The sequence below is a fragment of the Callorhinus ursinus genome, unplaced genomic scaffold (assembly GCF_003265705.2).
Source record: "Callorhinus ursinus isolate GAN/ISIS: 27379988/994484 unplaced genomic scaffold, GSC_fseal_2.0 scaffold20, whole genome shotgun sequence".
Taxonomy (NCBI): domain Eukaryota; kingdom Metazoa; phylum Chordata; class Mammalia; order Carnivora; family Otariidae; genus Callorhinus; species Callorhinus ursinus.
This window is the reverse complement of record NW_027397082.1, coordinates 20,410,352-20,423,779: the sequence shown is the minus strand read 5'-3', so window position 1 is coordinate 20,423,779 and position 13,428 is coordinate 20,410,352. Positions and strand designations below refer to the sequence as shown.

The window sequence follows — 13,428 nt, the reverse complement described above, 5'->3', positions numbered from 1 at the left end:
ATCATTTACTTTTTGCATAATTACATTGTGAAAAATGTCTAAGAATAAACAAATAGGAGGGTGCCTGGGGGGCACAGTTGGTTAAGCATCTGACTCTTGGTTTCTGCACAGGTTGTGATCTCAGGGTCCCGAGATCCAGCCCCGAGTTGGGCTCTATGATCAGCGCCTAGTCAGCGTGAGTTTCTTTCTCCCTCCCTTTCCTTCTGCACCTCCCATGTGCTCTCTTTCTCTCCCTAAAATAAATAAATAAATCTTTAAAAATAAATAAATAAACAAATAGGGGCACCTGGCTGACTCGGTAGAGCATGTGCGTTCAAGCCCCAAGCTGGGTGTAGAGCTTACTTTAAAAATAAAAAAATAGACCTCATTCATTTCCACCGGTCTCTTGTCAAGCAGCTCCGGCTCCTGCCCTCGCCACCCCTCTGCCGCTGCCGCCCCCGCAAGGCTTTGCCATAGCCAAAGCCACCTGCAGCGACTCGTCGCACCCAATTCTCTCCACTTCGTTCCCCGCCAACCGCAACCATTGACACCATGTCAGGTTATTCAAGTGACCGAGACCGCAGCCGGGATCCAGGGTTTGGTGTACCTCGATTTGGGGGAAGTAGGGCAGGGCCCCTATCTGGAAAGAAGTTCGGAAACCTTGGGGAGAACCTAGTCAAAAAGAAGTGGAATCTTGATGAGCTGCCCAAATTTGAGAAGAATTTTTATCAAGAACACCCTGATTTGGCTAGGCCCACTGCACAAGAGGTGGAGACATACAGAAGGAGTAAGGAAATTACGGTTAGAGGTCACAACTGCCCAAAGCCAGTTCTGAATTTTTATGAAGCAAACTTCCCTGCAAATGTCATGGATGTGATTGCAAGACAGAATTTTACTGAACCCACTGCTATTCAAGCTCAGGGATGGCCCATTGCTCTAAGTGGATTGGATATGGTTGGAGTAGCACGGACTGGATCCGGGAAAATATTGTCTTATTTGCTGCCTGCTATCGTCCACATCAATCATCAGCCATTCCTAGAGAGAGATGATGGGCCTATTTGCTTGGTGCTGGCACCAACTCGGGAACTGGCCCAACAGGTACAGCAAGTAGCTGCTGAATACTGTAGAGCATGTCAATTGAAGTCCACTTGCATCTATGGTGGTGCTCCTAAGGGACCACAGATTGGTGATTTGGAGAGAGGTGTGGAAATCTGTATTGCAACACCTGGAAGACTGATTGACTTTTTAGAGTGTGGGAAAACCAATCTGAGAAGAACTACTTACCTTGTCCTTGATGAAGCAGATAGAATGCTTGATATGGGCTTTGAACCCCAAATAAGGAAGATTGTGGATCAGATAAGACCTGATAGGCAGACTCTAATGTGGAGTGCAACTTGGCCAAAAGAAGTAAGACAGCTTGCTGAAGATTTCCTGAAAGACTACATACATATAAACATTGGTGCACTAGAACTGAGTGCAAACCACAACATTCTTCAGATCGTGGATGTATGTCATGATGTAGAAAAGGATGAAAAACTTATTCGTCTAATGGAAGAGATAATGAGTGAGGAGAATAAAGCCATTGTTTTTGTCGAAACCAAAAGAAGATGTGATGAGCTTACTAGAAAAATGAGGAGAGATGGGTGGCCTGCCATGGGTATCCATGGTGACAAGAGTCAACAGGAGCGTGACTGGGTTCTAAATGAATTCAAACATGGAAAAGCTCCTAATTCTGATTGCTACAGATGTGGCCTCCAGAGGGCTAGATGTGGAAGATGTGAAATTTGTCGTCAATTATGACTACCCTAACTCCTCAGAGGATTATATTCATCGAATTGGAAGAACTGCTCACAGTACCCAAACAGGCATAGCATACACTTTCTTTACACCTAATAACACAAAGCAAGTGAGCCACCTTATCTCTGTGCTTCGTGAAGCTAATCAAGCAGTTAATCCCAAGTTGCTTCAGTTGGTCGAAGACAGAGTTTCAGGTCGTTCCAGGGGTAGAGGAGGCATGAAGGATGACCGCCGGGACAGATACTCTGTGGGCAAAAGGGGAGGATTTAATACCTTTAGAGATAGGGAAAATTATGACAGGTTACTCTAGTCTGCTTAAGAGAGATTTTGGGGCAAAAACTCAGAATGGTGTTTACAGTGCTGCAAATTACACCAATGGGAGCTTTGGAAGTAATTTTGTGTCTGCCGGCATACAGACCAGTTTTAGGACTGGTAATCCAACAGGGACTTACCAGAATGGTTATGATAGCACTCAGCAATATGGAAGTAACGTTCCAAATACGCACAATGGTATGAACCAACAGGCATATGCATACCCTGCTCCTGCAGCTGCGCCTATGATTGGATATCCAATGCCAACAGGATAGTCTCAATAAGACTTTAGAAGTATATGTAAATGTCTGTTTTTCATAATTGCTCTTTATATTGTGTGTTATCAGACAAGACAGTTATTTAAGAAACACGGGAAATGCAGAAATGACTGCAGTGCAGCAGTAATTATGGTGCACTTTTTCGCTATTTAAGTTGGATATTTCTCTACATTCCTGAAACAATTTTTAGGTTTTTTTTTTGTACTAGAAAATGCAGGCAGTGTTTTCACAAAAGTAAATGTACAGTGATTTGAAATACAATAAATGAAGGCAATGCATGGCCTTCCAATAAAAAATATTTGAAGACTGAAAAAATAAATTAATTAATTAATTAATTAAAAATAAATAAATAAATAAATAAATCCTATTAGATGGACAAACATTTCAGAGATTGAAACTTGTATTGGTGAAACTGTGAAAAAAGGACACTTTCTCTTTTTTTAACAGCTTTATTGAAGTATGACTCATCCACAAAGAACTGCACATATGTAATGTATACAACTTGATGACTTTGGACATAGGCATACACACCCAAGAAACCATCACCACAGTCAAGGAAATAGACATACCCATTATTTCTAAAAGTTGTCTTGTGTCTGTGTGTGTATGTCTGTCAAAGATACTTAATATGAGACCTACCCTCTTAGCAAAGTTTTAAGTGCCCAATACAATATTGTTAACTATAGGCGTTATGTTGTACAGCAGATCTCTACAACCTACTCATCTTGCTTAAATTAAGCTTTATACCAGTTGAACAACTCCCCATTTCCCCTTCCCCTAGCTCCTGGTAACCACGATTTTGTTCTCTGCTTTTGTGGTTTGATTGTTTTAGTTTCCTCATCTGAGTAGAATTATGCAGTATTTGTCCTTCTATGACTGGCTTATTTCACTTAAAATAAGGTCCTCCAGGTTTACCCATATTGTGGCTAATGGCATTATTTTCTTCTTTTTTAAGGTTGAATAACATTCAATTGTATATGTATACCACATAGTCTCTGTCCATTCATAACTGCCAACAGACTGTTGGGTTGTTTCCATATTTTGGCTGTTGTGAATAATGCAAAACAGGCTCTTTCATATATTTGGTGAGAATGTAAATTGCTATGACATTTTTAGTGTGTAATTTGGCAATTAAAATTCTAAATGTGTATATCCTATTTTTTAAAAATAAAAAATAGAAATTTAAAAGAAGAGTGAAGGAAAGACTAGGAAATAAAACCTTGAAAAGAAAAAGTAGAGATGAAATAACTCCTCAATAGTGGGTTGGCTGAATGCACTATGGTTTACCCACACCATGGAATACTATGTAGAAGTATGTGAAACAGTAGCAACAGAAAGTGCAGTTTGGTAGGGAAAGAGGTGCAGAAAACTGCGTACAGAATGCTACCACCTATGTAAAAGGCTAAAAGGGAAGAAAAAAAGAGAATGTATATGTGCACAAAATATTTCTTAAAGATACATTTGAAAAACTTGTAATATTGGTTGCCTCTAGACAAGGACACTAGGAGCTGGGCACACTGGAAAATAAGAGACTCATACATCTTGAAATTTGAAAACCATGAATTTAATAACCATTCACACAAGTAAATACAGTTAAATACAAAATACAATGAAACAAAAAAGAGAGGATGCGGTGCCAAGTCAGCACATTACCAGGTGAGGGAAATTATAAAAGAAAGAACAACCAGAATGACATCAAAGATAATTTTAGAAGCCTCTGATCCCTATTTTTTACTATGATTCTACAAAATGAAGCTACTGGGAATAACACTACTCTGTACTGATTTACAGCGTGGCTTGGGTTTTAATGATGGGTTTGGAAATTGCGGTTCTAGCTTTGAATTGCCCCTGGTGAGGCAATGGGAAGTGAGGTGTTCCTCCATCATTTTTTCTTGTAATCACACTGTCATCTGCTCCTCCAGGAGCAAGCCCTTCCCAAATGTTCAGAACTGTATCACAAAGGGCAAAACCTCATTAGGTGTACAACTTGCTTTGGTGCACTGATCACCTTTGAAATCCCTCAAGATCCAGACTTCTGGGAACCCTCTCTTCCCCTGGGAGATGTATGCTCAAGGATCTTAGCTAGCTATGCATTAGGGCAGGCAAACACAGCTCAGAGAATGTTTTCTGGAGCGAATACAGGGTGACTGGCTTGTCACATGTCAGTCTTGAATTAGTTCCAAAGTTCCCCGCTGACTAAGGAGCCCAATGCAGGACTTGATCCTGGGACCCCGGGATCATGACCTGAGCTGAAGTTCCAGTTGACATTCTGCTGTTGTGGGAATCCAAGATTCTCTTCATTACCCCCGGGTGATTAAAGAGTTAGCTGAGCATCTAGGACATAGACAATTTTATTTGATTTTTTTTTTGCATCCTCTTATATATGTCTGACTACTCTCGGAAATAAAAATTGGATGTGAGATGAGGCGCCTGAGTGGCTCAGTTGGTTAAGATCACCATACAGTGAAACTCAGTGTCCAGAACTCTACTCCTGCTCTCAGAAGCTCCAATCAGCATTTTAGGTGCCCATCCTTAATCACCACCATTCAAGTATGACCAGATATCTGAGGAAAGACATTATTACGAAATGCAGAGACAAAACAAACAAACAAATGAGCCAAACAAACAAACAAAAAACCCTAAAGCATAAAAAAATGTAACGTGGTAGATACAGCAGTTATGCAGACAGAAGAAAACACAACAAACAAAATTATCACTATTACCTTTGGAGAAATAAGAGAAGAAATTACCATCATGAAACAAGAATGGATGTGGGTTTCAACAAAGACTTTTCAGAGGACAAACTTAAAAGGAGTTCTTGAGAATTAAAAACATAGATGCCACACTGAAAAGCCAAGCCATTAGGCTGGAGATTACCAAGAAAATCTCAGGGGACGCCTGGGTGGCTCAGGCGGTTAAGCGTCTGCCTTCGACTCAGGTCATGATCCCAGGGTCCTAGAATCAAGTCCCGCATCAGGGCTCCTTATTCAGCGGGGAACCTGCTTCTCCCTCTGCCTGCCGCTCCCCCTGCTTGTGCTCTCTCTCTCTCTCTCTCTCTGACAAATAAATAAATAAAATCTTAAAAAAAAGAAAATCTCTCAGAAAGTTGAGCAAAAAGTCAGAGATTAAAAAAAAGAATGAAAAGAAAAGTTAAATAGAGGATCAGTCCAAAAGATCCAATATCCAAATAATAGAAGAGAGTAGGAGGAAAAAAAAAAAAAAAGCCCAGAGAAGCTAATGATTAGTAAGATAATCCACGAAAATTTCCAAAACCAAAGGACATGAATTGATATACTCAAAAGATCTACCAACTGCCTAGCACAATGAATGAAGGCAGACCCATATTAGGCACATTATTGTGGAATTTCACAAGATTGCGTGAAAAGAAAAGTTTGTCCAAGGTTCCAGAGAGAAAATATAGGTGATTAGGGAGGAGAACTTCTCAACACTAACAAGGAAGCTGGAAGACAATGAAGCATTGTTTTCCAAATTCTGAAGAAAACTTATCTTCCAAAAAGAATTCTATATCCAGATAAACAATCAATCAAATATGACTGTAAAAGTCACTTTAAGCCAACCTAGGACAGAGGTGAATGGAATCCCCAAGACAGTGACAGCGATCCCAAGAGAACAGTTTTCTCCCATTGAAGAGGACAGCCAGTTCAGGCTGGAGCAATAAGACCCAAGGACCATTCTTAAACACTGTCATCACCAGGATTTCCTCGGCCACTATATCATTTTTTAACCTGAGGACAGAGTGCCCAGATAAGCCTGGTCCAGTCTGCACTGGCCATGTGTGGATCAAATTCCAGTTCTCCCTTCCATGTTAGTTATAAGGGCCAACTGAAGACATTCATTTCACCCCTTGGAAGTCATCTGGAATCCAGAACATTAGAGAGAGAAACTGTAGGTGCTTAGAAGCAAAACGTATAGGGCATGTTTGTCTACGAGATATCCTGCCTCTATCCCATACTACAGCCCTTGGATTCCCTGGTTCTAGAGCCCATAGACTTCAGGACTTGTTTATGGGCTTGCCCATTGGCTTCTCCCAGGTGGTTCAAGTAAACTCTTAAGAAAGCTACAGGAGGATTATGACCCAGAGACTGTTCACCTTCCCTCCTGGGAGCCTTCATAGTAGTGGCAACATTGTCTTTTACTCACACAGCTAGATTTGTTTGACACTCAGTATCTTCCCCGGATTAAGCAATATTATGTTTAGGGATGCATACATAGGTTTAAAAAAATCTAAAGAAAAAGTTAATACTATCTAGGGGAAAAGGAAGGCATAGAGTTGGGGAAGAGCACATAGGAGACTTTTAAGTACCAACAATTTTTTTTTTACCTAGGTGGTGAGCTCATAAGTGTTTATATTATTGTGATTATTAATGAACATATGTGTTTTACACCCTCCTTTCTGGGAACTTAGTACACACACACACACACACACACACAACTATATAGAAGGGGGGAAAGTCCATAATCCCAACACCTAGATTCAACGAGTGTTAACCTTTATAAGTATTTCCTATCATCTTTTTTCTGTGCATTTTACATCATTGAGATCATATGGTGCATACATTTTTGATACATGCTTTTTTTGAGAGGCTATATGATATAAGTACCTTATGTTTTTAAATGCTTTGCATATTTATCATTTTAGGGATCATTGTAATAGTATATTGAAACTCTTCCCCGTTTCAAAAACCGTAGCTCTAGGAAATGACATGCTCTGAATCTTTGTGCTAGTGGAAGCTTGTTCCCTGAAAGCTTGTACCCTGAAAATGTTCTCAGGATAATCCAGACTGTCTTCCCACCACCCAATCACCTTGTCAAAACACACCCTTCTTCAGGCTCCCTCAAATCTCTCCACCTCCAGGAAGCCCCAGCACCATCCAGGGAAACCTTCTTTAACCTTCCAGGCTGTTACGTCTTCTGCCTCTTTTTATAGCTGTTTGTGTTCATTTCTTTTCTCCCCTCGTGCACTATAAATTCTTAGGTCTGAGACCTGTCTCCAGAGGACCTGGAAAATACTAAGTACTCCATAAATAATAAGTGAATAAATTCGAAAGACTACTTTTTTATTCTTTGCTTTAATATCCTGCATTACAAATAGTGTTTGTCTATATAATTAAGTCACTTATAGGCTTTCACCTAAATTGAAGTTTCTCAGATGGAAACACATTCTGTTTACCCATAATGCCACATTCAGAAATTGGGAACATGACCACCCCTGCTGTCTCTAATATTAGATTTGTTATTTGCTTTGAGGGTTGGATTAAGGAATGTTCAAGCTCTAAAGATAACAATTTGTGTTTATTGAAGGCCTAGTATGTGCCAGACACCAACCAGCCTAAACAGTTTGTATACATCTGCAATTTAATTCTCACAGAACTGCCGTGAGATAAAAGCTGTTTAGTTTCCTCATTTTACACCTGAAGACACAGAGTCTCCTGTGCAGGGTCAACTAGGTTGTACATGGAGGAATTAGAACTCCAACCCAGACCTACCTGTGTCCCATACTCCTCACTTCTAGGCAAAACTCTCTCCTCAGAAATGAAAGTATTATAAGATCTACATCCCGATCTTCAACTCTCAATTCCATATTGCAAAATGAGTTATCCATCAAATGGCTAGCACTTGAGACACTTGTGAATATACATTTATACTGATAGGTGCAAAAGAATGGCAGATAATGTTTAAGAGAGATATAAGAAGGAAATCTGTCATTTAAAGAGGGGGGAGGAATCCTCAGACAGTTGCCTATGTACTTTCAAAAAAAAAGATTTATTTATTCGAGAGAGAGAGAGAGAGAGAGAGAGAGTTGGGGGGGAGGCACAAAGGGAGAGGGAAACCCAAGCTGACCCGGCACTGAGCATGGAGCCCTATGAGGGGCTTGGTCTCATGACCTGAGATCACAACCTGAGCTGTAACCAAGAGTCCGACGCTCAACCGCCTGCGCTACCCAGGTGCCCAGATGTGTATGTGATTTAAGCAGCAGAGTCTGTTGAGTGGTAAAGACCAGAGCGGCACCAAAGGCAAATATCATCAGCTCTCCTGCAGCTTTGCCTGGGGCTCATCTTGCATCAGATGGAAACCTGGGAATAGAACACAGATAAAGTGTAATTAACAAGGAGTTGGTTTCCGGCACACTCAAAGATAGCCAGCATGTAGCACAGAACTCCTGAATGAGAAGAGGCGGCAGAAGCACAGGCTTGTGCTTTGAGTATCATATGTTATGTCTCTAGCTGCTGAATATATAGCAAAAAATATAACTTACTAGAAAATGTTGAACTTCAGCTACATTCTTAATTCCTTAAAAATTTTGTTGTGTTTGAGTAGAGTTGACACACAACATTATATTGTGTACAACACAGTGATTCAACGTCTCTGTATGTTATGCTATGCTCACAGTGTTCCCCTGCAACACTATCTCAATACCATCGACCATATTCCCTTTGCTATCTTGTATTTCCATGACTTATGCATTCCATACCTGGAAACCTGTATCTCCCACTCCCCCTCACTCATTTTGCCCATGCTCCACTCTCCTCTCCTCTGGCAATCATCAGTCTGTTCTCTATATTTATAGGTCTGATTCTGCTTTTTGTTTATTTGTTTGTTTTGATCTTTATATTCCACATATGAGCGAAACCACATGGCATTTGTGGTCTTTTTTTTTTTTTGGTATGACTTATTTCACTTAGTGTAATACCCTCTAGGTCCATCCACGTCATCACAAATGGCACAATCTCATCCTTTCATATGGCCATGTAATGTTCCCGTGTGTGTGTGTGTGTGTGTGTGTGTGTGTGTGCCCATGCCACATCTTTTTAAGTTTATTTGTCTACTGATGGACACTTGGGTTGCTTCCATATCATGGCTATTGTAAATATTGCTGCAATAAACATAGGGGTGCATATATCTGTTCGAATTAGTGTTTTTGTTTTCTTGGAGTAAATACCCAGTAGTGGAATTATTGGATCATTTTAATGTTTCTATTTTTAATTTTTTGAGGAACCTCTGTACTATTTTCCACAGTGACTGCATGACTGTGCACAAGGGTTATTTTTTCTCCATATCCTCACCAACACTTGTTATTTCTTGTCTTTTTGATGCATTCTTAATTCTTAAATCTTAAATTCTTAATTCTTGTTCAGTTATTGGAAGTCCATTTTTCTGGGAAAGACGCCAGGCAAACATTTCTTGTCTCCCCCTTCCTCCCCACTTCTGCTCCTGTCTCCTTTCCCCTCTGCTGTCTCTCTCTCTCCCTTTGGTAGGCAGACTAACTAATGGTCTCTAAAAATCCTCATACCTGAATCCCTGGAACCTGTGAATATGTTATCTTGCATGGCAAATTTGTACTGTGATTAAGGATACACACCTTGATACGGGGAGATTATCCTGGATTATCCAGATGAACCCAACCTAATCACATGAATCCTTAATAGGAGAGAAACCTTGCCAACTGTGGTCAGAGTGAGACTTGACTACAGAAGGGTCAGAGAGAGAACCAGTGGGGTGGCAGCTGAGAAGGCCATAATCAGTCATTGCTGGCTTCAAAGATAGAGGAAAGGAGCTATTAGCTAAGAAATGGGGGCAGCCTCTAGAAGCTGGAAAAGGCAAGGAAATAGATTCTCCCCTAGAGCCTCTAGGAAGCCTAACACTCCTTTTAGCCCAGTGAGACCCATGTCAAATTTCTAATCCATAGAACTGTAAGATAATACAGTTATGCTGTTTTAAATCATTACGTTTGTGGTAATTTGTTACAGAAGCAGTTGAAAACTAATTCTATTTTTCCCCCCTGCCCTCTCTCCCTCTTTCTCTTTCTCCCTCTGTTAATTGTGTCCTTATTGACTAGTGTGTGTAACTGTGCTTGATTCTCCAGTCCTTTGTATATCCTTGAATTCCTCCGAGACCACCTTCCCAGGGACAGGTACTGCAGTAACTTCCCTGCACTTCAACCTCCAGATTCTCAAGTCCACTCATCTCAAAAAGAAAATCAGGAAACAAACAGCAACTCTAGGGGTCACTCTCTGCACTGACTAAAGGGACTGAGGACAGAAATCTTGTCTGTCTTATTTATTGCTGAATGCCCAACACCTAGAACAATGTTTCGTACACAATAGTAACTCAGTAAACATTTCTTGCTTGATTACTTGATTGATGAATTTAATTTAGAAACTTGTATCTTTTTCCCAAGCCGTGCGCTGGAGCAAATTGCTACTACTGACATTCTGAGTATCACCATGACCCCATCTTCCTCCAAGGAGAAGGGTGAATGCAATGGGTCCACTGGTGTGGAACTGAGGTTGAAACCAACCCCAGAAGTAGCTCCACTTAGTCAATGAGGACTTTGTGTAAGTATAGCTGATGCTGTGCCTTATACATACAAAGCTTCCTTAATCCTTCATCCAACCAAAATTAAGAGTCTGTATTTGCAGCACCCTGTGCTATGGCCTAAGGACACAAAGATAAATAGGATACAGTCACTGCCATCCCAACATTGACAACCGACAACCTAGGAATGGCTATTGCCTGATTTACAATATGATGGACACTCTTTTTTTTTTTAAACATTTTTTATTTATTTCTTTGACAGAGACAAAGCGAGAGAAGGAACACAAGCAGGGGGAGTGGGAGAGGAAGAAGCAGGCTTCCCGCTGAGCAGGGAGCCCGATGCGGGGCTCGATCCCAGGACCCTGGGATCATGACCTGAGCCGAAGGCAGACGCTTAACGACTGAGCCACCCAGGTGCCCCTGGACACTCTTTTTTTTAAAGATTTTGTTTTTAAGTAACCTCTGCACCCAATGGGGGGCTCACACTTACAACCCCGAGATCAAGAGTCGCATGCTCCACCGACTGAGCCAGCCAGGCACCCCTGTTAACACTCTTTCACACACAATGATCTCATTTAAATCTTCGAACAACGCTCCAGAGAAATAGGTATCATTAGTCTCATTTTATGGATGAAGAAACCGAGCCTGCAAGGTTAAAGAACTTCTACAAATGGCAAGTAAGTGGTATATGCCAGGCTTGGAATCCAGGTCCATCTGGTTCCAAAAACATGTAGTAAACTATTCACATTGTAGAGTGGCTTACAGTTTACAAAGCACCTTTATCATGCATTATCTTACTGCTTCCAACAAGTTTATGAAAGAGGCATTACTATACTCATTTTACCAGAGAAAACTCAAATTCAAATTATTTGCCCAAATCAGAAACTTCCTAAGTGACAAAAACAGAACTGAACCCAATCTTCTGACTCTTGACCCTGTTCCCTTTCCACTCTTCCCTGTTTGTATTAAACTCTAAAATCTGCACACAGACCCACCTGCTAGCCCAGTGAGAGTGTGATGTGAGACCCTGATGAAGACACGTGTGAGAAGACAAAGGGAGGCAAATGGTACTGCTAAAGTTGAAGCTCACTCCAGGTGAAAACTGGTTTGTTAGAGTTGCGTTTACTCTTGCACTGTCTAGTCTAATCACTTGTTTGGCCTGGAGCCAGCAGTGTGTGTCATAACTATCCTCCAGTGTCCTGTTGGGTATATCTTGCACATTTCTTAACATTTGGAAGAAGCCCCACTTTGTTCAACATTTTGACATTATAATGGTGCTCATCAAACCTCATGGTCTAACTAGTCAACTTTTACAATAGAAAAGACAGGTCCCCAACTAATCATGATGCTGCAAGCTCTTCTTCCCTTCCAATAAGCCCTCTTTGGCCTCCGGTGATTGCACAAACATCAAATCAGACCTGGGTCAAAAGAGATCTGATGATTATCAGGGTTACTTAAGATTGGTGGGGATAAGAGCAGGTGTCTGAAAATCTCTTAAGGGTAGTGATCATCTCTTTATTCATTTATGTATCTTTTATAGTATCTAGGACCAGGCCTGGTCCGTAGCATCCATTGAGTGAATGAATGAATGAAAGCTCCCAAAGTGCCAACAATGGTAAGACTTTGTAAAGGAGCTCAGAATTCAGGAGCACTGAAAACAAAAAAGAAGCCAGTACAGAGAGCTGATGGAGAAGTTTACATAGGCCACAGGGATGTGGCTTGCCACTGACCATGAATTATGCCCTGAACTAGCCACCATCAAGTGTGACAACTAAACTTGGCATTTCAGTATGGTGGAATTTAGACCTGCCTCTGCCACTAGAAATGTGGCCTTTGGCAAGTTTCTATTCTGATGGGTAAAATATGGGATCAAAGAGGGGTGGGGACCAGTTAATATCCAAAGTTTTTCCAGAGCCTCTGCCAACCTGTTGGAACCCTTCACCAAAATGTCCCATTCCAGCTTCTTTCCCTGGTGTTCTCCATGCCCCAGCTTGCTGTGCCCTCCACATTCCTTGTGTACCACCTCAAAGTGATGGTAGAACTTTTGCCGAGAACCCCCGCTTTGCCACCCCACCTCTCAGCTCTCCAGGGGGTCTTCTTTCCTTATATCATCCACGCAGCCAACCAAAGTGCTGATCAGTGAAGTCCTGATAGACTTGGCATGAAAATAATCCTTTGATTATTAAGTTTAAAATACACTTTTCTGGGTCTCCCCAAATCTCAGAAGGGGCCCCAGAATTTTCTAACACCCCCAGAAGATTCTGTTGTAGGTGATCCAAAGACCACTTCTTGAGATGAAATGGTCTAAAATTTGATCCTAGACCAGTGGTTCTTAACCTGGCAGTTTATGGATTCCCGAGGGACCTGAGGATAGAATTCAGGGGATTCATGACCTTGAAAGGGGAAAAATATATATCTTTATTTTTTATCAGTTCCAACTGTAATTTAGCACTTCCTTTAGTTTTGAATGTAGGTAACAAACTCAGTAGTATTAGTAGTACCTGTGACTTTGTCACCAATAGAAATCCTTCATATTGTCATAGCACATTACTGCTGCAGCAGACACCTTGAATTCCATTTATATTCATCACTACTTTGAATTATGGTTGTTATTAGACTCGCCACTAGCTTCTGTTATTGAATCAGTAAAGAAGCATATAAGGGCGCCTGGGTGGCTCAGTCGTTAAGCATCTGCCTTTGGCTCAGGTCATGATCCCAGGGTCCT

At 41.1% G+C, this 13,428-nt stretch overlaps 1 pseudogene; it reads left to right on the top strand.

The window, feature by feature from the left end:
- The first annotated feature begins 389 nt into the window (after nt 1–389).
- Nucleotides 390–2,372, top strand: LOC112830817 (probable ATP-dependent RNA helicase DDX5 pseudogene; annotated as a pseudogene).
- The last annotated feature ends 11,056 nt before the right edge of the window (nt 2,373–13,428 follow it).